This window comes from Equus przewalskii, chromosome 30 (genome assembly GCF_037783145.1).
Source record: "Equus przewalskii isolate Varuska chromosome 30, EquPr2, whole genome shotgun sequence".
Taxonomy (NCBI): Eukaryota; Metazoa; Chordata; class Mammalia; order Perissodactyla; family Equidae; genus Equus; species Equus przewalskii.
Window position 1 is genome coordinate 5,502,722 of NC_091860.1, and position 26,395 is coordinate 5,529,116.

Below are 26,395 nucleotides of genomic sequence, written 5' to 3' on the forward strand. Positions count from 1 at the left end.
TGTACTATGCTAGCTGTACAGGATGCTGAATTGGAACTATTTTAGTCTCAGTTTCAACTGAGGCCCCAAAGCAATAGATGAAACATTCCAAAGTGAGCTGCAAGATTTGCAAAAAGTGCTTATGAAGACCAGTTCTGTGCTCTCAGCCAACCACCCGCTCCAAACTATGAAAGATGAGAGAGAGATCAAGGAAAGAACTGACGTTTACGGTAGATAATTTTTTGAGAGCATGCCAAGCTGTGGGTCTCACCTAGAAGAATGGGGTCGCTCGCTCTTCCTCAAACCAATGTAGGAGCTTTGAGGAAGAATTTGAGGGGTTAGCCTGTGTCCTCTGAAACTTGGGGGACACAGTGGGCTGGAGGCTGGCTGCAGGAGTCTCAAGGGAGAGCCTGGCTGGCCAGCTGCTCGGACGGCAGAGCAAGGAGAAGCTGCCTTGGGATCAGCCTGCACTCAGAGTTGGGAGGCAGAAGACCCATGGTGTTTCCAGAGGGTTAGATGAGGGCAGTGCAGTGGAAAGGGGGAACAAGAGGGCCAGCAGAGGAATAGAGTGTGACTTCAGATCCTCAGGAGCTGAGAAAAGCGCAGAAAGTGAGCAGTCAGAGGAGATGCATTCAGAGCACCAAGGGGTCGGGGTGGAACCATCTCCAGGATTGTGACTGAGTTGGGAATAGGGAGTGTAGAGCCTGTGACTGCACGGTTCAAGAAAGAAGCTGCTGGAACACTTGCCAGCCGAAAGAGTGCAAACCCACCGCTATGGGTAGTCCAGTAAGAAGCTCCTGGCTCCCTGTCTCTCCTCCTCCCCCTCTCCCGCCTCTCTCCACATTGGAGGAGTCAGAACCACAGCCGGGAGCAGGGCACGGTGCGGGGGCGATCTCGCTCCTGCAGACATCAGCTTGAGAGCAATGCGACGGGGGAGGAGTCAGAAGTTTTACTGTTAAATGAAGCATGAAGCTTTTGATTATTACACTTGATTAGACATATTAGTTACTGAAATGAGATGATGTTTTGAGATTTAAATGACTGCGGCACACATAACATCTAAATGTGACCAGGGAAGTCATGGACTCCTGAGTTTTCCCCCAGGACAGAAAAAGAGCGGCCCCACCAAATGCACTAAAGGGAGTCTGAACACAAGAATACCCTCGCTTCCCGTCGCACCCCATGGCTCCCGCTTGTCCATCCTAACTAGCACCTTTCTGTCTCCATTTTCCCCTCTACCACTCAGAGCTCCGTGAGGGCAGGAACCACTGCCTACGCCTAGAGGTGTCTTCAGATTTGGGATGGAGCTTGGCGTCCAGCATGGGGTAGGATGGAGTTCTGTGGATTGATCCAAACGCAATCATGTCATGCTTCGTTTCTCTTTCTTTCTTCCTAGTTTTCCCAATTTGAGCTCCTCACCCCTGGAAGGGGTGAGGAGATCTTGGCCCCCCTCAGCCCCCTACTTAGCGCTGGGGCCTCCAGGTGAGTCCTGCTGGGCTGACATCAAACACCAGTTACCTCCAGCTGCAAGCACACCTTTATCCCAGCACACCTTACAAAAATCATCATTCGGACTTCCCTGCTCTAAATATAATAGTTTTTTCCATTTCTCCCAGAGTCCACCACTCTGTCCCACTGCTAGCTTCCTGTCACCATATGAAGAAATACTTCCTTACCCACAGGAGCTAAATTTTACATCCCTTCTTCTCCATCTTTATCCCCTGCCTCTTAGGGGTTTTGGGTCTGTTGTGATAGAGGCCTCAGTCACTACAGTCAAAGGAGAACGAGGATGCTAACGGGAGCCGCGGAAGGACTCCGTGCATTGAAAGCAAAAGGAGGCAGTGAGGCTGCCGCTGGCCGCCGCCGCCTCCCGGCTGCACAGCGTTGGTGCTGCTGTGCTCCGGCTGGGCCCAGCCTCCCGGCGGGGACTGGGTTAGCCACGGAGGAAGGCCTGTGAGAGCACAGGCTCCGGGTCGTGCTCCGTGCTCCGTTCGCCCACGGGCGCCGCAGGCCTTCCCGGCATCTCTGCTTGTTCCTGGCTCTGCGCCTGCCATCTCTGCGGCTCTGCTTTCTCACTTCCTGGCTTCCGCTCCTGCTTTCCCAGGCTGCAGTCTGCGCGATGCCAAGTCCCCCGGGCGCTGCCTGCTCCCTACTTCTCTGCCCCTCCTGGGCTCTAGGATCTGCTGACCGAGTTTCCGGTGCTGAGATTCTGGGTCTTTGCGGCCATGCCTGTTCAGTTGCAGCCCGACCCTGCTGTGGTTTTATTGGTCTTGGAATCTTGAAGTAACTGGAGTTTTTTGTTAGAAAAGATGGGGACAGAGTTAGGGGTGAGAAAAATCATCTGAGCTAAGCTGGAAAGACGGTGTTTCTGGGGAACTCTGTCAGAAAACCGCCGTCTTCCAGTCTCCGTGGTCTGTCTCCGGCTGTGACACGCTGGTCACGACTACTTAGCTGCATGGAATTTGAAGAGTCACTAAAGACTACAGATTAAAAAAATAGCCTAATAAAGCATGATTCCTATTGATAAAACTCTGGAAACAAGAAGAGAATTTTGTTGTTTAGTCTGGCGGCCATCTCGCTTTGAAATTACTAAAACAAGCCTCAGTGGAAACCATGCTCCCGGCTTCTCTGAGCGGGGACGTGAACCGCCCTTGACTGCATCGGTCGTCGTTGAGGGGGCAGTTACTCCCAGTGTGTGAGGGAAATGACTTCCTCCCTGCCAACAACGTGCAAGGCAATGAGAGCCCACCTTCCCCACCGCGTCTTTGGTGGGTCCTCCCTCTGTAGATTGCCCGCCAATATTCTTCACTGTCGCCTTATCGGATCCAAATCCAGTCGCGTGCGTGCCTGCCAGCCGTCCTCCCTCGTGCATGATTCCTTGGAGGCATGATTCCCAGCGGGAGGCCGCTGCAGGGCCTCAGGAGAGGCACGGGGAGGCCTGGGCACAGGAGCTACTCCAGAAGCTTCCAACCCACTCCATCTTGAGCCTGAGTTCTGAGATCCAGGTGCGGCAGCACAGGGCGTCCCCTGTGGCCCTCTCCCCTTGCAGAGGAGGAAAGATGCTTGCTTCAGCAGCTGGGGCCTCTGGGCACTTCCCTTTCCTCCTCCCTGGCACAAGACAGGCACTTGGGGGGCCCTCTTCCACCTGGGGCACCTGCCAGGGATTTCTGAGCCCCCACAGGGCTCCATTCTTCTTCTGTTCGAGCACTGCCTTTGGTTTCCCACAACAGGAAACCATGACGGGCTGCCTTCACAGGACACAGCCTGGCACCAGGACTCCAGGGCCACTCAGAAGGTGCTCATATCCCTCCGAATCTGTTACTGCGGGACAAAGGCTTTCATTCGCCACATAGAGAGAGGCCTATGGCGTGCACCAGAGCTTCCCAACCTCTGGGCCAATTGGGTTAAGAGGTGGACTGAGAAACTGATGCCCTCAGCCCTGGGGCAGCCGGCTGGGGGCTGGAGCCTCCCTCCCCATCTGTCTCATCCCCTCCAGCCTCAAGCTGTGGTCCCAGCGACCATGCAAATATTACCATTCTCAATAACAGCTATGGAGTGAAAATAATGTAAATGACAGGAGATGCTCCCAATGAGTAGATTCTGAAGAGGTAGGGCCCAAGTTCTGCCAGGGACATCCTCCACCCCCTCGGCTTGTTAGCCAGAGCATCACTATCTATAGGAGGGGTGGCCAGCAGGCACAGGGCTGTGGGATGTGCTTCACCACTGGCGCTGGGCGGGCCTGAGTCCTGAGGGCCCACCAAGCATCTGAAGTGGAAGATTTCCCCATAATTCTGACTCTCCCAGAATCCTTCCTGGCTGCTTTTTGTTTCCCCATTTCTACCCAAAGGTAGGGTCTGCCTTGCAAACACTACGCCCTTCCCCTCGACTGGCCTTGTGCTCAGAATTCAGAGCACATGGCTGTGCCCCCAGCCTGTGGTCACAGGGAAGTGGCCTCATGTTAGCGCTCGGCAGGAAGATCCAGAAATGACAACCATGCTCAGCTTTGGGGGGTTTATAAAACAAGTCCTCCCCCTCCCCCCAAAAAAGCAGGGATATTTTTAAATTAAAATATGTTATATTTTCTAAGCAAGAGCTATATTGCTTTCCCAACGGCAGTTGTCAAACATTTCAAAAATGTTAGCTGGTGAGTTGCATCTCCTTTTATTCTCTCTGTTTTCTCTCACTCTGAAAATACATGTGTATATATATGCACACATTACACTTGGAGGCATATTTTCTGGGATGTAAATAACAGAGGAAAGAAAGCGGGTGGAGTTTGGAATCCTGGTGCTGAGGAGGGATGCATCTGTGTTCTTCCTGCCAGCACCCAGTTGAGCACCTTGTGACTTACCTCACCTGCGGAGCACTGGTCCATTCCTCTGCAGCCTGTGCCACCCTTTTCATCTGTATTTACTGATGTGGTCAACAAGGGGTTGGGGCCAATGTCCCAGCCTTGCATCACTATGCGTGGAGAGTTCCCAAGGCCAGCAAATCAAACTTGGGGCCAGGTCATTGCCTACTTCCAACAAAATATGTGCATGTAGATTTCAGGCCCATTTTACTGCTATTTGCTGTAACTGTTGTCAAGGAGAAATGAGCAGGTTTGGGTACCACAAAGGCAAAAACAGAATAATATTTGAAATTTTCATATGTGCTTATTCTTAAAATCGTAAGAGCCCTATTGTGATTTTGGGACTTTCATGCTTGTCTTCGATTCTTCTCCCACAAAGTCCGGGAGGAAAACTCGCCCGTCACTTGGTGTTCTGGCTTTGGCCTTGGGATGCATCCTCTCTCTCCCCTTGCACATACGCAGCGTCCTTGGCACACGGCAGGGCTGAAGTGGAGAAACGAAGCTAGTGTTGCCTGGTAAATTCCATTGCGAGGCTCTCCTAGCAACATGGCGACACTAACAAGCCCAACAATAATCTTTTGTTTTTAGCTGTATAAAGCAATGTGACCGTTGGTCTCACCAGAAAATTCAAAGGATATTTTGCAAGTGAAGAGTGATTTCGAGCTGAAGCTTTGAATCAATTGCTTTCCTCCAATCTGCTAATATCAAACTGGTCAGGCACCAGATTTTCACGGTAGGAGCAAGACAGACCCAAAGAGTCCCCCTGGATAGGGAAAGGATGGGTCGAGGGAGGTCCTAGTTCTGCCCCTGGTTAGAGAGTTACCATGTACCATTGGCCAAGTCACTTCAGTTCTCTAGAACTTACTCTCTTTATCTTCCAAATGAGGAATTACTTCTTAAGAGTTTATGGTACTTGTTAATGGTCCAGATTCTTGGGCCTACCCTAGTTTTCCTGCTGAATGAGAACCTCTGGGGCTGTGCTCCACGAATGTGACATCCAAAGGCAAATGAATGACATTGCTGAACAATTATGAAAATGCTCATGTAATCAGCTTTCCATTCTGTTTGCTTGGCACAGGGGGATCAATGGACGAGAGGATTGGTATGCTATGTGTATTGTGGGGAACATTGTTTTTCTCTGATAGATTTTGTAGAGAACTAAACCAACACATTTTGTTTGCTGTTTCAGATTAGCTGTCCTCCATATAAGACTGTATATCACGTGTCCCTATCAAGAAACCTTCTGAGCGTGTGCCTTCAATACATGCACTTTTAAAATATTTAATTTGAATATCTGTGTTTATTTATATACTGTATTGTGCTTTAATATTAACATATTATGAACAATTAGAAACATTAAAAATAGATGCTTTTTAAGGGAAAGAAGTTGAAATAATATTTTTAAAATTTGGTGAAAATCTTGGTTTAATGCTTTGCGATACAGCAAGATCAAAAACAATTTGTGATGCTGGTTTTGAGTTCATTATATTTTGTTACTTACAATAAGTGAAAATATGCTTCACAAAGATATATAGAATCAAGTGGAAGAAGTGCCTTTTTTTAGGGCACTTACTAAATTGATGCTGATTTTTTAATTCCATCCACTAATTATCCCAAGTTTCTTATGGGCTAGTAAGTTTCCATTTTTCTGAATGTCAAATTGTTGTTGCAAATTAATCAGAAGGTGTGGCATTTTTTATATTTTTAGCAAACATATTCAAAACGTGATAAAATCCTTCATTTGGAAAAACTGGGGGCAGGTTACAAAATTCTGCTTCTAGGATTTCTACGTGGGCAAATAGGAGTTTTTACATTTGTTTCTAGCAACAGAAACCACATAAATTAGAAACATTTCTGAACGTCCATTTTCAGAATGCTGTTTCCATAGCATGGATTTCTTTCAAAAGTTGTTACCTTCTCATTTTAATATCAGTTTCTCCTCACCTTTATCTCAAAGGGACAGATGAAGCATATTTTGTTTTTGAAAATATCTGCTGGATTGTACGGCAGCCATTCGTCACCACAAAAAAGTCAGCATGTTAGGAACATTTGTATTTGTACAAGAATAATGACGATCTCAAATTTAATAATGCTTTTACGTGCTTTGCCATGAGACAACTTAAAACCCTCTAAGGGCACAAAAGATTTTCTCGGTCATGAAGATTCTATTTCTATTTTTCTTTCAGGTCATCACATTGGTGACATCCTGTAACATTTCGTGGATTTCTGGTTCAGATTTTTTGTTTCAACGACGACCTTGTGACTGATGCAGTCAGTGAATGTCACAGGTAGGACAGGTCTGGACGTTTTCCTCGGTGTCTTTTCTTCTTTAATTCTGTCCAAGCCACCACTCCAAGAGTGGTTATACTCTTGGAGATGGAATACCAGCCCATCTCCATTTTTTCATAAAGAGTCCCTTCTCTTTGAGTATGCATCTTTTTCTGAAACATCTTTTCTTTGGCAGGCCATATCAAAGCGTTTCCTCATGTATTTCATTATTGAAATCGAATCTCAACTATGGAGTCACGTTAGAAGCATCTCAACTTTCATTCATTCAGACAAATTCATTTAGCGATCATCCCATAGTTTGTAACTTTTACTACACTTTGTGCTTTGTGTCTTCTAAAGGGTTTTCTAACTAAAGACAGCATTTTAACTTTTTGCCGTTGCCTATGTAAGTTATTTGTCTACTGCAGTTTTTCCGATGGTGTATTTGCTATTAGATGAGAAATCTCAAAAGTGGTTTCTAACTATGTAAAAAAATTTAGTAAATTGTTTTAAAATCCTAGATTGAGAATCATGCAACTTTAGGCTTCAAACAGAACCAGAGGCTTGCTTTTTTTATTCTGAATTCTTCATTTCCTGTAGCTTGCTAATCATGGTAATTCTGTTCTATCATCCTCTTATATTGCAGAGGAACACTATACACTCAGGTCAGTGTTCAGTGCTGGCAATAATGGATGTAAAAATCTATATTTCAAATAGATTTCTTTTTTTTGGGTGAGGAAGATTGTCCCTGAGCTAACATCTGTTGCCAATCTTCCTCTATTTTGTATGTGGGTCACCGTCACAGCATGTCTGCTAAGAGACAAGTGGTGTAGGTCTGTGCCCAGGACTGAATCCAGGCCACTGAAGCAGAGTGTCCTGAGCTTAACCACTAGGCCACGGGGCTGGCCCCCGAGAACTTTTTAATTTGAGAGAATTTTAGGTTTATGGGAGGATTGCTAAGATAGATCAAAGAATTCCCATACTCCCTTCATGCAGCTTCCCTTAAGGTTAACATCTCGTATAACCAGAGCATACTTATCAAAAACAAGAAACTAACATTAACATTAGTAAAGTCTTACTAACTACAGACTTCATTTGAATTTCTCCAGTTCTTCCACTGTTGTTTTTTTTTCTGTTCCAGGATCAAATCCGGGATACCATGTTACCAAAATAGTCAATAGTCAATGCCACATAATAATTTTGTGAAGTTTGTTTAGTTAAAACTAAATAAAATTTGGCACTCCAGTTCACCAAGAACGAGTTAACTGAAAAATGTTACAAGAGGCTAAAAGCAAAGATGTCTTTGTCACTCTCCTCAGTGTTGTGGAATCAGGGCTCACTCTTCTGCTGCACTTGAAATGAGGCCATTTCATTTCAATCTCGTGGACTGAATGAGGAGCCAACCTCCTTATGTTTAGCAAACATTAGGGAAACTTTCTTTCTTCCTTGTTTCTCCTTTTTTAAAGGCAAAAATATGTATATGTAAAAATTCTCAAATTTCCTTTCCATAGCAAGTGTCTTTGCTCTAAAGAGAGGGCCAGTGGAGGTCTTTCATAGCCCAGAGTGCAGCATGCCGTTTGTGAAACACTGCTCTGTACTACATTCATGCTCCTCTGCTTGTCCGGAGAATTTAATCTAAACTCTCACTAACATTAATAAGGTCTAAAGTAGGAAAACTGGACAGTTTCGATGTCTTGTTCACTACTGGCCGTTTCACGTGAATTATTGATAGGTAATACACAATTATTGAGTCATCTATTAAGGCAGTTGTATACACAAATAAGTTTCTCCAGGAAACACTGCTTAAACCATTCCTCAACAAATTGTTAAATTTTGTCAGGTGGTGTAGGACAAAACCTGGGGGCTGGGGGCAGGATAGCCCGGTGGCACCCCTTCTGGCATCAGAAAGGCTGCCTAATCCCCATGATTGGGCTGCCCCTCTGTTTTCACTACTGAGACTGGAAATTAAATCCTTGATAGCTATGGCATTCATTTATTGAAAGAACAGGTAATGTAGTGGATACTGTCTTGTATCCTTCAAGAAGGGGGGCTTATCTCCCAGCTGCTGGGAATGTGCTGGAAGAAGGCCCTTACCATTGACCCTCTCTGGAGATTGCCTCGGCAGAAGAAAACCACCTCACCCAAGGTCGCCTGCTTCCAGGGACAGCCAGCATCCAGGGACTGATCAGTTGGGGGTATGAAGACCCTTGCCCCATCTTGGGACCACTCCGAGGGGCCGTCGCAGCTTCAGAGCTCCCCACAGGGCGGACTGAGGCTTTGCTGGGAATCCATCACAGATCAACTGCTCCTTCCGCCCAGTCCTGCTTCCCTCCCCTTCCTCTCCAAGAGAACTCCTTCATAATCGCCCCTCACACCGGCTCTGCGCAGAAGCTGCTTCCAGAAAATCAACCTGCCATGTAGGTAAGTGGCCAAACGTCAAACAGTGCAAAAGAGGCTGCAAAGGAAAGTAAGCCTGTGGGTGTCTGTGGATGCTTCCAGAGATGGTCTGGTGGGTGTGAATGTAAATATATAAAAATATGTGTGTACTTTTCTGTACATTTGGGACATTTTTCTTGCAAAAATTGTAGCACCTTATACTTTAAAATTTATATTCTATTTTGAAATTTTTATTTATTTTTACATATTGATACATAAAGTTTTTAAATTACCGCCTACTATTCCATGGTGTGGAGGTACCACAATAATAGCTACAGTCTGAACGCCAGCTATCTGCTGGGCCCCCTTGCCACCGCTTTATGTTCATTCCACACTTGTGTATGGAGCGCCTCTTGTGTGCCAGGGACTAGGGATACCAGCAACTGTTATCTCACACTTCACTTCAACTTTAAGCATTAGCCATTATTATTGTCCCTATTTATTTATTTATTTTTTTGGTGAGGAAGATTGGCCTTGAGCTAACATCTGTGCCAACCTTCCCCTATTTTGTATGTGGGAGGCCACCACAGAATGGTTTGGTGAGTGGTGTGTAGGTCCGTCCCCAGGATCCAAAACAACAAACCCTGGGCCATGGAAGCGGAGGGCTCAAACTTAACCACTATGCCACTAGGACGGCCCCTTATTATCCCTATTTTACAGATGAGAAAACTAAGGTTTCAGTAAATTGCTCAAGGTCACATGACTAGTGAGTAGTGGCACCAGAATCTGTAACCAGGCAGCTCGTCTCCGGAGCTTCTGCTCTAAACCCCTCCTCCAGCACGCCTCCCACACTTCGACTTACATATCAGTCCGTCAGGATGGGCAGGCAGGCTGCGTGCAATCGTTGGCCGTTATAAACGGTATAGTTGTTTGCAATCAACAATGCAATCAACAACGCACATTCTTTCTCATGTGTCTTTGCGTGCTGTCTCCCCACTTTTAAAAAGGACTGAGAAAAAGCAGCAGGTGAACCCATTATTTAACAGGATACCTGTTAGCAGTCCCAGGTCATTACCCAAGTTGTTTTAAAGGGTGCCTTTCTTCAAAATTAGGGTTTTAAGGAATCAAAAGATACTACATTCCATTCTTAATATGAAAATCTTAGGTTAAGCTTTTAAAATACTTCCACGCAGGCCCTGCGTGCAGGATGCATATTTGCAGATAGGGTAAGACCTGGATTACCATCACCAGCGTCTCTGGTGGGAACTGGAATGTTTTTATTGAAATTTCTCTTGTTTGTGTTTTGGAAAAAAATGAAAGCAGGCCTACAATCTGGGTCTGGTTTTAATCAGAGCATAATCTTTATGAGACGATGTAAGGCCGAGAATTTTTTAATCTGATATTTTTAAAGAAAAATACATTTTCAGAAATGATACAAACTAATCAGCCTTAGAAAAACGATGGAAAACAGAAATGTCTTACATGAAAGAGAAGCAGGAAATTCCAGAGAAGTTTCGCAGGAAGGAGGGGAAACAACCAAAGTCTGTATCACTATTTATTAGGTTATTTCTTAGTATAGTGTAATATCTGGTTTTATTGAACAACCAAAATTCAGTTAAGAGGAAATTGCAGTTCGGACTCCCTGAAGTGAGAACATAGTGATTTACTGAACGTGTTACAAACCCACTATGCGTCCCATGATGCATTGGCCCTTTAAATAAATATTTCATCCTCTTTCGAGAATCTTCCCATTCTGGTCATAGACCCATCTTAGATTAGATAATTTAATGTCTAAGTAGTTTGTAATGTCTCTGTGGATATGCTTGAAATTTTTCTATTTTCGTTTAACGGTAGATTCCGCTGATTGGGGGGAAAATGTAATCTGGCATGACTTCAGGGCTCCTTGTGGGGCTGTGAAGGCGTTTTCATATAGCGCTCTGCTATGGTGGGAATAGTGGGATTCCAGTCTTCCAATAAGCTGCAAAACGATTAATGGATTTCTGGGTGATGTTGTTTAGTGTTAATACTCGGCGGAGTATATTTTTTATTAAATGTGAAAGTGGTCCAAGTATGTTTTATAGCAGGTGTGTTAACTTTATAGTTTCCTGGAGTGTCTATAATTTCAAAATTAATCTAGTCTCCTTTCATATGTTTTTGCATGAATTCTGGCTTTCTTTTTAACAGTCATAATGACTCGACTATGGAGACTAAAAACTGGCAAGAAAAAGCCAATAAAAGCATAAAGAAAGTCAAAATTTTCAGAGAAATGGGATTTCCCAAATGATATATAGTATAGTTCCCGCTCCACCAAAGCTTTCAATCTTAAATTTATTCTAAAATGCCTCATTTAGTGTTTATTTGTGCCAGTTTCATAGCATGAATCAAATCATGGAGGTTAAATGAGTAAATCAAGCATCATTTTAAGATTCATCCTTGGGTTAAAGAGTGCCTCTTTTCTTATTCCCATTGTCCTGTCTCTTTCCAAAGCAAGGAATTTACATTTTTATGTGACTAAAATAGTCACGTCAGAATATCATAGGACTTAAAACTTCACCTTCTTTGGCTTACACGTTTTAATTTCCTAAACCCACTGCAAAAAGAAAAAGAATACTGGATAAATTAAAATATCTAATATTTTCCCATCATTATTCTTCACTTATTTCCCTTTGCTATAAATTATACATGTTTACTAGAATGAAAACAATTGTCTTTTCTCCTGTTGCATAAATCTCTTTGTCTACAGAAAGTGGTAAGACCTCATCCATTATTTAAGTCACTATTTCTATAACTGAATTAATACATACATCTACTTGAGCAAGTAGACTGATAGAGCAAAGGTCCACACAGATTTTCTGCATAAAGTCTCACTTCATGATCTCTGTATAGATGCTTAATAGTGAAGACACATTGCCAGAAATACCAGGTTTTAATGTCATGGTGATCGTGTAAATAATATTGTAAGAAGATGAAAAATTCAAATATTTTTAGCAAAAGGATGTTCTCCTAGTTTAAAAGATTCCTCTCTTAGCGCTCTTAATTCTCTAGGGCCCAGAATGGAAAGTCAGAGCTATTTACCCCGTGTTGCTGAGTGTAAGTCAGGCTGATGTGTATCGATTGCCCTGGATTTTTCAGCACAAAAATGTGGGCTTTGATCTTTCCTTCATTGTCTGTCCAGCCTCACCCTGCCACTGCTTTGGGTGCCCCGCTTCAGTTCCCTGGCTCTGAGCCCCGGGTTTTTCACTGGCCCCAGTGGAAGCTTCTGTGAAGGGAGGAGGTGGAGGCGAGGACAATTTCAGGGCAGCCCTAGACAGAAATAAGTGTGAAAACTTGAAGTTGTGGGAAAACAATGTCTATCACTTGCCCCGCAGCCTCCACTGCTGACCCTGCAGGTCCGCATTTGTTTAATATGTAAGTTGATATACTACAAGACACAATTGGCTTCATTTAAAAGATTGCCTTGTACACTGCTGCTATGGAAGACTACCTTCTGTAAGTGACAAAATGAAATCCCGCACACCTAAGCTGCTTGCAACATTGATTTTTAAAATAAGTACCTGGTAGGGGAGTACGGGAAACAGACGAAAGAGAACAAAAGAACTGATCATAACAATTGTCCTGCTTCGAGAGGTTTATTTAAGGAATTGACCCAGGTGATTGTGGAGACTGGCAAGTTCAAAATTTACAGGGCAGGCGGGCAGGCTGGCAGGCTGGAAACACAGGCAAGAGTTGAAGTTGCAGTCTCGAGTCCCAAATCCGTAGGGCGGGCTGGCAGGAGAGAAGCTCAGGCAGGATTTCTACGTTAGAGTCTTGGGCAGAATTCCTTCTTCTCCAGAAACCTCAGTTTTTGCTTCAAATGATTGGGTGAGGCCCACCCAGTTATCAAGGGGCATCTCCCTTTAAAGTCAACTCATTGTAAATGTTACTCATTTCACAAAATATCTTCACAGCAACATCTAGACTAACGTTTGACCAGACAACCGAGCACCACAGCCTAGCCAGGTTTTCACTTAAAATTAACCCTCACAGTGCTATGCTTGCCCCCAGCGATAAATGAAGAAACTGAGACTCGGAGAGTAAGTAACTTGCTCAGGGTCAAACTGTGAGAACAAAGTGACATCAAACTTTAGCCTCTGTAAGCGCAACATTGCTGCTCTTCCTAGCAAATTCCGGCTGCTTTCTTAGATTAGTTGCTAAATTAGACAGAGAAGAAGGCCTGAAGGAGAGCACCTGAACCTGGCAAGTTTCCATTCAAGGCAAAGGTTTTAAAAACAGGGCAGCCGAGATGGAGCCACAAGGACCAGATTGGTCCTCCTGCCTGAAATCACTGAAAACAGAGACAGCGTATGTGAAACAAGGGTTGTAAAGGCACTGGGCATCAGTCAGGAAAGGAGAGTGACCCCTGGGAGACGAGAAACAGACCAGGGAGCGCCATGATTGCTCCAGCCCTCCAGGAGCGTGTCCCAGCAGCAGCCAGGAGGGAGACCCAGGCGGATCCTGGTGGTCGCCCTGAGTGGAGGAAACAGAGCGTCTGGGGAGGCCAAGGCAGCTAGAGCGGGCAGGAGAGGAGGGAGCTGCACGGAGAAAGAACTCCAGAAGTATGCACGGGGTCTCCCGTGAGGCTTCAGCGGGCAACCTATCCACATGCCTGTGTGAGGGAATGCTCGAGGCCGGGGAGAGAAACACCCAAGAGGATGGAAGTGAACACTTTTCAGTGGCTACACAGGGCCAGAGCATGAAATCATAATTCATGGAGCACCGGGGGAGCGCCAGGAAGTGTTTGCCTAGGTGGTGCAACCAAATCAGACCTAGACTGCGTTCTCTGCGGCTCTGCTTAACGAATCTAAAAAGCAAATCTGAAAGGATTGAACTGCTTCCAAGTAGTTTAACTGTGCTCCAGAACAGAGTTCAAGAATCCTTCTGGCAATATGCAAATATGTAGCACCAACAAGGCAAAACTCACAATGTCCAGTGTCCAATCTAGGTTACCAGGCACACAAAGAAACAGGGAATTTTGACCCATAATCAGAGGGAGAAGTTAATCAGTTGAAACTGACACACAAATGACATAGATGATAGAATTAGTAGACAAGAGCATTTAAACAATTATTCTATCTGTATTCAACATGTTCAACAAATTGGAGGAAAGAGCATGCATAATGAGTAGAGACATGGAAAATATAAGATAAAAACTGAAATCCTATGAAAACTACAAATTCTGAGGTGAAAAATACACAGGATGGGATTAAAACAGATTAGATGTTGCAGAGGAAAAGATTAGTGGACTTGAAGACAGAGCAATAGTACTAAACGAAATGAAACACAGTGAGTAGGAAGACTGAAAACAAACAGCATCTGTGAGCAGTGGGACACCTCCAAGTGGCCTCCCATGTGGGGAACTGGAGCTCCCAGGCTCAGCAAACTAGGGATGGAGGGAATTCCCTCAACTTGATAAAGCTTATCAATGAAAATTGTATGGCTAACCTCACACTTACGGTGAAGGACGGAATACTTTACCCCGAAGATTAGGAACAAGACGAGTATGCTCACTCACCCCTTCTGTTTATATCGTCCTGGAGGTTCTAACCAGATCAATAGGCAACAGAAAGAAAGAAAAGGCATCCAGACCAGAAAAGAAGTAAGACCTTTTCTGTGCATTGATGACATTATTGTCCACGTAGAAAATCTTACAGAATCTACAAAAAAGCCATGAGGACTAATAAGTGCTTTAGGAAGATTGCAGGATACAAGAGCAATATACAAAAATCTGTTATTTCTATGTTCTACCAATGAGCAATTGGCTATTGAAATTTTTAAAAATTCCATTACAATAGCATAGGAAATGCGAAGTACCTAGAGATAAATCTGGCAAACCATGTATAGGATCTGTGCTTAAAACTACAAAACATGGCTGAGAGAAATGAAGAACCTAAACAAATGGAGTGATTTGCCAGTTTCATGGGTCAGAAAACTCAATACAGTTAACATGTCAAATTTACCCCAAATTAGTCTGTAGAAAAAAATACATTCCCAATCAAGATCCTTTTTGTAGAAATTGACAAGCTGATTCTAAAATTCAAAGGGGACGTAAAGGACCTAGGAAACCAAAACAACTTGAAAAATAGGGACAAAAATAGTTACCTTACTTCGATATTTATTATAAAACTGTAGTAATTAAGATACTGTGGTATTGGTGTCAAGATAGATAAATAGATCAATGGAACAGAATAGAGTAATTAAGAGAGTATGATATTGGTGTCAAGATAGACAATAAAATCAATACAAGAAAATGGAGAGTCCAGACATAGACTCATTCCTATATAGTCAATTTATTTTTTACACAAATGTAAAGATAATTCAGAGAAGAAAGTATAATGTTTTCAACTAATGGACATGGAACAATTGGATATCCTTATGCAAAAGAATCAACTCTGGTCCAATCCTTGCACTGTGTATAAAAATTAAGTCAAAATGAATTGGAGATCTAAATGTAAAAACGAAAATTATCAAATTTCTAGAAGAAAACATAGGAGAAAATCTTTGTGGCTTCAGAATAGGCAAAGATTTCTTACATTCAACATCAAAAGAACAACACATACACACATACAAAATTGGTGAATTGGACTCCATCAAAATTAAGAGCTGCTCTGCAAAGGACACTGTTAAAAACCTGAAAAGACAAGCCACAGAGTAGGAGGAAGTGTTTACAAATCACATATCTAATAAAGAACTGGTGCCCTTCATGTGTTCATAACTCGCAAAACTCAGTAACAAGAAAATAACTCCGTTTGTCTTAAATGAGCAAAAGATTTGAACATACAGTTCACCAAAGATGATATACAGATAAATAAACACATGAAAAGATACTCAATATCATTATTCACTAGGGAAAGCACATTAAAAGTACAAAGAGGGGCCGTCCTGTGGCCCACTGGTTGTTTTGGGGCTCCACTTCAGCAGCCCAGGGTGTCGCAGGCCTGGATCCACATATTCTGAGGCAGCGTCCCACACCGCAGAACTGGAAGGACCCACAACAAGAATACATAGCTAGGGACTGGGGGGGTTTGGGGTGAAGAAGGAAAAAAACATAACAAAAAAACTACAATGAGATACTATTGTATATCTATCAGAATATCTCCGCCATCAACCACATGGCTTTTGGTGAGTACCTAAAAGTCTTGACACCTCAGTTTCTTCACCTCGAACTCCTGCCCTGTGAGCTTCTGAGAGCTTGGTGGCGATAAGGACCAGGATGAGGCCTTAAAAACAGACATTGTTCCCATCAGCATGTTGTGACTATAAAGTAAGGAAAAAAAGGCAGGTTCTACAGTTTGGGTATTAACACTCCTCCCCTGGAGGAAAGCTAATAATGAGAAAGTCTCAAGAACCTTTGTTAAGATGCACATTAGGTTACTAAACAGGGCTGTCCTGGACCAAACTTTGAGATTTGATCCAAGACGTGATTTTTCTCTCCTGTGTTCCCACTTCTTCTGTTCCCACTGCTACCTTCTGGGCCTTTTTCCTGCTATTGTCCCACCCACTTCCCACTGCCCCCCCACCTCAGTGACACAGGGCCCTCTGGGAATTCCCTCCCAGGGAGTTTCCTTCTCTGAATGTCCGAGTGAATCCATTCCTTGCTTCCGTCCTCGCTGCCCTCAGTGTGTAGATCCCAGTTGGGAGGAGCGAGGGTTGCTCAGTGGATCACACTCAGGTTGACACACACGACGAGGGCTAACTCTCTTCACCTTTTAGGAGACACTTATTTTAAAAGAGATTTACTCCAAAGAGTGACTTTCTAATGGTGGAATTTGATACCAAGTATCAAATTGGGCATGGGATTGAAGAGTGTCTCTGAAAACGAATCTCCAAATTTGTTGTCTCCAAATTTTCCCACGGTGAGCCATTTGCAACGATGTTTTGAAAGGATAAGTTTCTTTATATATAATTTTATCTATATCTACTGCAAACTCTGCATGGGAAAGAATGGAATCAAATACGGATGTTTTGGATGTTTTTCTTAACACGAGAAAGTGCTGCACTGCTCTGAGGCTGTGCCCACCCCTGGTGAGTTGTTTCAGATGCTGCTAATGCCTGACGTTCTCACTGGCGGTTCCAGTGATTTCGCTCAATATTCCTGTTAATGACCTGGCGGATGAAGTGAACGGCAGTGCGGAGAAACTGGCTGATGACACAAGCGTTTAGGTTGGTAAGAGCTAAGGAGGATTGTGAGGAACTTATGATGGATCAAATAAACCTGCATGCCTGAGCAAACACGAGGACTGATAACGTTTCACAGCGAAGGGCAAAAGGTGATAGATGTTGAAAGAAATCATTTAAGCCCTACATAATTTAAGCAGTACACACTGATGCACCTAGAATTTATGTTAGTCTCAGTGGGAAAAGATCTGCTATAGGCATCAAATTAATAAAAATATTTCAGTAAAACCGTCTAATTTGAAATGGTCCTTAAAAAAAAAGAAGGCCGGGAGAGTCAAGGTATGTACTCAGAAAACAGAGGGGAAAACACAGGATGACATGTGGTGGACAGGGCCAGTGCCCCCTAACAAGCTTTCTTCTGCTGACTGTGTCCTGAGATTTCCCCCAGTGACTCCCATGCCCACTCTGCATTCGGGGAAGGTGACCTTTATTCAGCTGCAGAAAGTGAGTCAAGAGCTAGCTAAACCAGTGGTCCTCAAAGCGAGTCCCAGTCCAACAGCAGTACAAAGCTCTGGCAACTGATGAGAAATGCACATTATTAGGCCTCATCCCCGAAATATTAAATCAGAAACTCTGGTGGTGGAACACAGTAATCTGTGTTTTAACAAGGCCCCCAGGAGATTCTAATTCATGCTGAAGTTTGAGAACCGCTGGTCTAAACCAATTATGATAATCCTATTCCCCTTTGCCAGTGATTATATTAAGGATGAGAGTTGACTCCCTTTAGGCCAATGAGATACAAGTGAAAGTCAGTTGGAGGAGTCTAAGAAAGGTATTTCTCTCTGATAAGAAGAGGAAAGACATTACAGTCTTTGGCCATAGTTGCATGAGGATGTAATGTCTGGAGCTGCAGCATCCATCTTGTGGTGATGAGGGTGCATGACTGAGGACTGCAGAGTGGAAATATCATGTCTTCGTGCACTGAATTAGCCAAGCTTGGCACTGCTCTCCCTCCAGGGTGTGTGGCTATGTGAGGAAGTAAACCCCACTTTTGCTCAGGTATGCTATTCCTTGCATCTGAAAGCATCCCCCAAAAGCACAGCCCTTCCTTCTCCATTGTGGTGCAGAGGAAGCAAACCTGAACAAGCAAATGTTTAGAAACAGTAAAACAAAAAGCCAGAACACAGGTCTTCTTAGCCCTCTCATCTGAACGCCCGAGGGCTGTATTCCCTAATCTTAAAGCAAGCGTATTTTTGAGACGTCTTGCTCTTATATACTGTGTTAGTATAACAAATATTTACCTTTTTTTACAGTTATTTGTAAAGCATCTTTAGTAATAGAGCTATATATGAACATAGAGGTCCCACCTGGGTCAGTACACAATCCATTCACCCCAGGGCTCTGTGTGACTAAAGGATGCTTTGGGGAGAAAGTTCAAAGGTGTGGGAGTTCTTGGTCTCAACCTTGGAAATTAGAGTCGCACACAATGCACTTTCGTTTCCCCTAAAAACCCATTATGAGTTGACCGCTTGTGAATCTCCTCAACTCTTCCTACTGCTGTTCATCTTACGGGCTGACAGACCACATAGCAGAGGCAAACCTCATCTCTAGGATCGCTTTCGTGAGAAACAAAACGTCAAGAGAGATGAATGGCTGGAGATCTGCGCAGATTGCAGGCAAGAGACATTTCCTGCTGACTGTGCCTTGATATCCTGGCAACATGCATTGCCTGGCCTGTGAGCAAAGTCACAAGAAGAGGGCAGAGAGGGCGTGACCAGGCGAATAAGTGCATCCTTTCCTGTGCACCATCTCAGCTTGACTTTAGGCAAACTTTCTACAACTGAGCCCCTCCGATGACTAACTGAGAAAGCAGATGGGTTTGTCCTCGTGCCCTCGAGGTCAGGAGACGGGCTTTACAGGACTGACAGCAGGAATTGTTCCAAAATCAACTGTCCTCCGCTGAGAATACCCTGTCAGCTGTCAAAGAAGGCTGGCTCCACTGATTTCAGCCCTCAAAGAGAGGCAGAGGGGAGAGCAGCTCTCTCAGAGACAGGAAGCAGGCCTCCCAGGGCTTTAGGGCTTAAGACCCATGCCTCCACTGCACTCGGAGCCGCCAGGGAAGCCGGCAGCATCTGGATCCCAGATGTTCCAGGCCTGCCTCCCTCTGAGAAGAGGCTCTCCTCATCCACCCTGGAGCTCAGAGCAGGTCACGAGAGAAGGTGCCCGTGCCCAAGCCAGGAAGGTGGGAGGGCTGGCTCCCGGGTGCAGTCAAGAGGCTAGGCTGCTTTGTCCAGGCTGGGACCTGTGTTCAAGGCTTCTGTGTTTCCCTTTCCTCCCCTTGGAAGGCAAGATTCTTCTTGTCTCATGGTGGAGTGAAGACAAAATAAAATAGGCGATGGGAAAAGGCCTTTGATCGTGTGGCTTATAAAATCCCTGTGGCAGACACACTGTTACGTATCACCAAAACCTATTTCCCAGGCTCCTTTGCAGCTAGGTGGGGCCACGTGACTGAGTTCTGGCCAAGGGAATGTAGGCAGAAGTGACAAGCATCACGTCCAGGCCTGGCCCGTAAAAACCACCTGGGCCATCTTTACTATCCCTCTCCTCTGTCTACAGGCATGTGCATAGGATCCAGCAGACAACCAGAGCCAGAGAGGTGATGGAACTGTGAAATGGAAGGAGCTCTGATCCCTGAATGACTGCACAGACTGGCAAGCCGCCCTCCTGGTAGGAACAGCCACATCAGATTCTGCTTGAATGAAAAATAAAACTCTTATTGTGCTAAACCACTCTGGAGTTTGTTGCAGTATCAGGCATGACTTACCCTTCTTGAGGCAGGCTCTGAATGCATCCTGGAGAAATCAACCGAGAGGGTAATGGGAGCCCAGGGCAGAGGCAGGCAGGGATGGCAAAGACAGTTAGAGAGATGAGTCACAGCGCTCAGGGAGCACACGCCCTCCTGCTGTCTTAATGACCCTTCCTTATCAATGCTTTTATGCTCTGGATGAAACCTCCAGGGCGTTGCCTGGTGGCTCCTCACCTCCAGCTGGCTGTCAGAGCCTATACAATAGCTAAGGAGGCATATTATGCAGACCTTGGGGATCTCAGGGTCTGAAAAAAATTAGCCCAAGCAAATCACCACCAAGGGAGTTTTTCCTTTTTAAAAGACAACAGTGGTAAACACAGCCCACACCATCTCCCAAAACCTGCGTGTTCACTGCCATTGAATTAACCCACAGTGGATGGCTGACAAGTGGAGGGAAGGCTGGCAAATGTGTACCAGGTTAGTATCAATTTTCACTGGCTTAGTAATTAACCTGCAAGACTTTTAAGTATAAATGTGTTTAATGTGAAGTGAGCTCTACAGAATTCTTATTCCAGAGACTGCAATCATTTTAGACAAATATTTTCACATAAAATACTCTGCCAGATCTTTTTTATACATGAATGATCTGATGTGAGCAAATTCATTTCTGATGCTCAGCTATTACCTTGCTTTTTTGGGATTTTTTATTGTGGCAAAATATACATAACATAAATTTACCATTTTAACACTTTCTAGGTGTACAGTTCAGTGGCATTAATTACATTCACAATGTTGTACAATAGTCATCACTACCTATTTCCAAAACTTTTTTATCATCCCAAGTAGAAGCTCTCTAGTAGTTAGGCAATAATTTGTCATTCTCCCTTCCCTCAGTCCCTGGCAACTTCTAATTTATTTTCTGTCTCCATGAATTTTCCTATTCTAGATATTTCATGTAAGTGGAATCACAAAATACTTGTCCTCTTATGTCTGGCTTATTTTACTTAGCATAATGTTTTTGAGGTCCATTCATGTTGTGGCATGTATCAGAGCTTCATTCCTTTTTATGGCTGCATACTATTCCATTGTATGGACATACCACATTTTGTTTGGATGTTGGGTTGGGCTTCCATCTGTTGGCTATTGTGAATAATGCTGCTGTGAACATGGGTGTACAAATATCTGCTCAAGTTCCTGCTTTCAATTCCTTGGGGTGTATACCTAGGAGTGGAATTGCTGGATCATAGAGTAATTCTAGTTTTAGCTTTTTGAGAAATGGTTAAATTGTTTTCCATAGTGAACCTGCAAGATTTTTAAAACCCAGATTAAAGACAGATGTAGAAGAAGGCTCTCGTGATGCCATGGGAATGCCCGAGTGATCAGGGTGCCAGGTGGATCTGGGACTTCCTTAGCACAGAGCTTGTCTCCAGTCCCTAGCTCTCTCTCCTGGGCAGTCTCATTAGGGCGTCACAGCTGAGTGACTCCTTGTTTGAGGAGAATTGACTGTGAACCTAACGGAGCTGAGCTTCAGAGCCCCTCACTGGCACTGACTCCTTCCAAGGCCCGGAGAAGGGCCCTTGCCATGTGGTCATTTTTAAAAAATTTTGCAAAAGGAAGATATTTTAACCAAAATCAGTTAAGATCACTGCCTCTTTCCACTCCAACCTCCATTCTACACACCCGCCCTTGTGCTGGGTGGCGTCAGAGGGCCCGGGGGCATTCTGGGGAGCTGGCTGAGGGCAAGCTGAGTTGGGGACACATTTAATGTTGATTTAGAGGGTTACATTTATGCAGATTGTGGTTCCTTCTGAGCGTGGTTACATCACTACCTGTCATCCCAGCATGCGAATACGCCTGCCACCCACTGCGGAAACTCACCAACACGATGACCCAGAGGAGACATGACGGGGTCCTACACCACCCGGGGGAGAAATAAGGTTTGAAATGCACAGAGCCATGAACTGGCCTGTGGAAAATCCTTCCAAACATCAGGCGCGTAAAATGCTGAACCAACATGGCAGGCATCCCTGTCAGGGTTTGTACTTGATGATGCAGTTATACAACTGTAAGTGCACATTCAATTTGTTCTTTTTTAATGAGAATTTCACAAAATAGAAATGATCACAATTCCTGTAGTTGGAGGGCAACTATCGTGGTGCTATAAATAGGGAGGGAGGACATTTTTAATAGCTCAGATACGAAAGAGACTGGAAAGGGGTTTTTCCAAGTTTAACAACAATCCTACGAATTTACATGATATTACCAGTAATGGTGGAGAAGGTGAGAGAAACTCTTCTAAACTACCAATTATAAAACCACACTCTGATGGAGCATGCTAAAAGAAATGACTGAGTTATCTTTCTCTTCTCTCTATAAAAATACTACGAAATTTTATAAAGAGGTATTGAAAAGTCTAACAAAGGCGGGGGGCGAGTGTCACGGAGTGGCCTCCGGCAGTTAAGAACAGTGTGTCATTTTCCGGATCATGTGATGTTTGTAGCATTTATCAGCTTCCCTCAATTTGTGATTTCTTTTTTCATTCTAAGTTCACCTTCATCTCAAGTTTTGTATTTGTAATTTTGGATTATTTTTCTCAAAGGAGTCCTCAAGACAGTCCCCACCAAAGCTGGATCTGCCTGGATACATAATGTTTTGCCATCAGTGACTCACCTTCATGTCAGGGTCCCCGAGCTAAGGACATTGCCCTGCCGCACAGCGCCTGTCCCACTCCCCCATTCCTCACCCAACCGGCCTCTGGGGCAGTACCCTACTTCCGCCGCCCTTCACGTCCCAGCATCACTCCAGGGTTCCTGCTGCCTGCCTCTCCTCAGGAGCCGCTGGGCCCCAAAGACGCGAGGTTCCAGATCCCTGGAAACTGTGGGTGTTATCTTCTATGGAAAAAAGGACTTTATGTGATTAAGTTAAGGGTCTTGAGACAGGAGATGACCCTGGCTTACCCCAGTGGGCCATAAATATTCTTCTAACAGGGAGGCAGAGGGAGATGTGACACAGACAGAAGGGGAGGAGGCAATATGAGCACAGAGGCAGAAACTGGAGTGGCCACCAGAAGCTGGGAAAGGTGAGCAAACAGGTTCTCTCCCGGGGCCTCTGGCGGGAGCGGCCCTGCTGCCGCCTCAGCGTTGGCCCAGTGCAACCGATTCTGGATTTCTGGCTTCCCAAGTGTGAAAGCAGGAAGGTGTGTTATTTCAAGCCACCTGGTTTATGATAATTTGTTACCACAGGAAACTAACAGACCCTCCCAACTCACAGTCCATTCTAAACCAGCCAAACTTCCTACAATCAAATAACTTCGGGTTCCACTTTTCTGGTCGCAAGACCCCTTTCCTAAGGCCCTCCACCCACTTCTTCTTGCCCCATTTACCACGTTCCTTTTACCCACAGGGGACTTGAAGCCCCCCTGTGAGAGGTCATGAGCCCCCACTCGTGCCTCGGCAGCCCAGCAGCCATGACATCCTTGAAGTGGTGCCTCCAGTGGAGCCCTAATGGGTGAGGGGCAAAGTCTCTCTCCCGTTAGTGCTTTCCTCTGCCCTGACTCCAGCCCTTTCCCAGGGACTCTCTTCTATGGAGGCTGTGTGCTTCCGCAGTCACTTACCCCACCAATAAAACAAAAAACTGTTAAAACCTGCTCCTCTAAGTTCTTACCTTCCTAGGGAAGAATAATTGTATCTTCTCCTGCCTCATTTTCCTACCTTGTCTTTCCCCAGAAGGGAATGTTGATTATTTATTCTGGAAGCCACTGGAAGAAAAGACTCCTAGTTTTTGAGTTAAGTAAGTCTCCAAGTATCTACTGAATGGCTCTGTGCAGGGAGCTAGGCTGAGAGCTAAAGACAGCGAAGACACGGCCCCCCACTGCAGGGAGCTTGCAGACTTGACTGCGGTGGGAGGCGAAGCAACAAGATACGCACATGGATATTTACAATAAAAGTCAGAGCGCGCAAAATGCCGTAACAAAGTGTGATGGGGCTGCAAAACAGGGAGACACCACGTGGAACCGGGGTCGGAGAAGCTCTCATGAGTGGGGTCCACTCGATGGGCCTGCAGGGAGGAATGTCCCTGAACAGAGTGGGCTAAGGAAAGCCCAGGCTATAAGGTAACGAAACTGGAAAGGAAATTTGGGACCAAAGTTAGAGCTGAGGTCAGCAAGCGTTTTCTATAAAGGGACAAATAGTGTTTTAGGCTTTGCAAGCCATGTGGTCTCTGTCACAGTGACTCAGCTCTGCCATCGTAGCATAAATGCAGCCACGAACAATATGTAAATGAAAGGGTATGGCTGTGTTCCAATAAAACTTTATTTACTTAAACAGGCAGAGGGCCAGAACACCCAGCTAAGGAAGCTCTGGGCCAGGAGAAGCCATTGGAGATCTGTGAGGGGGAGGATGACATTATAACATTACCAAAGCTATGTATTTGGAAAAGTAATCTGGCCTAATACTACAGTAACACCGGGTAATACTAGAATTGGAGGAAGTGGAATCGAGTGTGGAAATAGCAGCGGGGAGGCTGTTACAGTGTTTTGGGTCAGACACTGGAATCAGGGCATTGAAAGCAGAAATGAGAAGGTCCAACTTATAGGGCAACTTAGTGGATGCGGAGAGAAATGGAGGGAGCCGAGTTAAAAACGGCTTCCATGGGGCCAGGGGACTGGGACTTGGGGACCGCAGGGAGAGCTTGTGAGCAATATAATGAGGGGGATTTGGGGGCAAGCGTGCCACCAAATGGTCTCGGCACTCAGGGCGGAGTGATTAGGCAGCGGGCGTCAGGTGGCCGAGCCTCCTTTGTCCATGCGTGAGGCCATGTGGGACACGGCTGACGTGTGGCTCCAGTGTAGCCCCCTGGCTCCCAGCAGAGCCCGGGCTCCGAACAAGCAGGGACCAAGATCCCTGAGCTGCTAGACATCTCGGAGGACGGCCAGCACAGAGCAAAACCAGCCCTGCCAGAGGCGAGCTGAGGCCGTGCCAAGTGACCACGGAAGCTGAGTGCCTGGGCCAAATTGCTTTCTAATTACATTGCGCTCCAGACAAGACAAAACTGTGTCTCATGAAAAGCATGTATGTGGAGTCAGGGTAAGTCTAGAGGAGGTCAGGCCTGGTGGAAACCCGGAGCAAGGAGTCATGCTGCAGAATTCATTACCCTCCCGTCGGCCTGGGAAGCAAGAGCAGGGAGACAAGGCAGCTGGGAGGCCGTGTGTGAGTCAGTGAACATTATGGACACCTTCTGAAGAGTCGGGCACATTCAAATGGAGCAGGAGCTTCTGAAAGAAAATGTGCCATTTCACCGCGACTATCTCATCATCTCTCTCTGGAACTTAATAGAATACCCTCCTGGAAAAATCATATAAAGATTGGTTTTTTCCTGCGTCCTATAGCTCACGTTCTCCCTGCTGCTCTGCATGCTGAGACAATTTAGTTGAAAAGGAGCCACCTTAGAATTTGCCACATTTATGTTTGACAAAGAGGCAGTTTACTCGCTGGTTACACACTTTCTTGCTGAGATGCAAATGTTAAGATTTGGCAGATATTGAAAATGCTATTTTGATATTTTATGCACTTTCTTGGGAATTTATTTTAGAAGCAGAGCAATAAGAGAAATATTCCTGACTTAGAAATATAAATATCATGCTACCACTTGGGGTTATTTATTTCCCAGGCAATCAATCAGGAAATGTTAACACATACACTCAGAGTGGTTTCAAACATGACTCCAGCCAAGTGAGTGATCTTTCCATTTTCTTTTCATAAGTATACAATTTTTTTAAAAGATGAAATAGTAAAAAAATTAAAAGGCACTCTTGAACTCAGATTTTAAAAGTGAATAGAAGATTGTCAATTTTTTAAAGGAACTAAGTGGCCTTAATTATGCTCAAACAAATGTTGATAGTGAAACCAAATATTGCTCATTATATTAATACACACAATATTTTAAATACAACTGGTGATTCTAGGACTTTTTGGCAACTTTTTTAGCTTTTTCAAGACGGAGGGTCAACCAGTTGTTGCCCATTCTCTTTAGCCTGGTCCCAGGTAGTCAGACCAAGCACGCCTTCAGTCATTCCAATAGTCACCTACACACCATGTGCTCTGGCTGTACTTTCTGGCAAAATGGTTAAGAAGCAACTGTAAGAAAAAGTTAGACATGAGTTCTTGATGCTTCCTTCCCACCAGTGCCCTCGAGGAGAGGAGAAGACTGGTGGGAGAGCTTGCCTGGCTAAGGCAGGTCAAGAGAGCGAGTAGTCATGGGGAGGCAAGGACGGGGAAGTTAGTTTAGTCTTCTTGCTGCCTTCTTTCTGGTAAGAAGTTCTTCTTCCTGAAATGCCTTAAAGATTAGCTTGGCTTTTTGGAAGACCTGATGGAAAAGTCCAGGAGGTTGGGTCAAGAGCAGACTGTGCTTTAACATCAGTTCACCCATTAGAGACCCAGGTTGGCCATGGGCCTATGGATTCC

The 26,395-nt window shown here is 44.9% G+C and overlaps 1 long non-coding RNA gene across 1 annotated transcript; it reads left to right on the plus strand.

Annotated features, from left to right (window-relative positions):
* Positions 1-1,776: 1,776 nt before the first annotated feature.
* Positions 1,777-19,914, plus strand: LOC139080505 (uncharacterized). Its single transcript, XR_011535062.1, has 4 exons — positions 1,777-5,063; positions 6,517-6,618; positions 7,740-9,019; positions 19,745-19,914. It is a non-coding gene; the product is annotated as an uncharacterized lncRNA (long non-coding RNA).
* The last annotated feature ends 6,481 nt before the right edge of the window (positions 19,915-26,395 follow it).